The sequence below is a fragment of the Atta colombica genome, unplaced genomic scaffold (assembly GCF_001594045.1).
Source record: "Atta colombica isolate Treedump-2 unplaced genomic scaffold, Acol1.0 scaffold21, whole genome shotgun sequence".
NCBI lineage: Eukaryota > Metazoa > Arthropoda > Insecta > Hymenoptera > Formicidae > Atta > Atta colombica.
This window is the reverse complement of record NW_017259305.1, coordinates 1182139-1182370: the sequence shown is the minus strand read 5'-3', so window position 1 is coordinate 1182370 and position 232 is coordinate 1182139.

Below are 232 nucleotides of genomic sequence, written 5' to 3'. Positions count from 1 at the left end.
TAAAAATGGAGCGATTTGATGTGTCTCTATGAGATTTTGGCGTCACGGCGTTGGGCGCTTTTAACCGTCTCGCGACGTCTCTCTTTTGAAACTTTGTATACTTATCTAGTTTGTTCTTATATACATTATATCGGGAATGAATTTTATATAATTCGGAGGAGCGCCGATTTCGCGCTCGAGCCTTCTAAAGTCGCAGTCATAACGCACACACACACATATATATATATATACA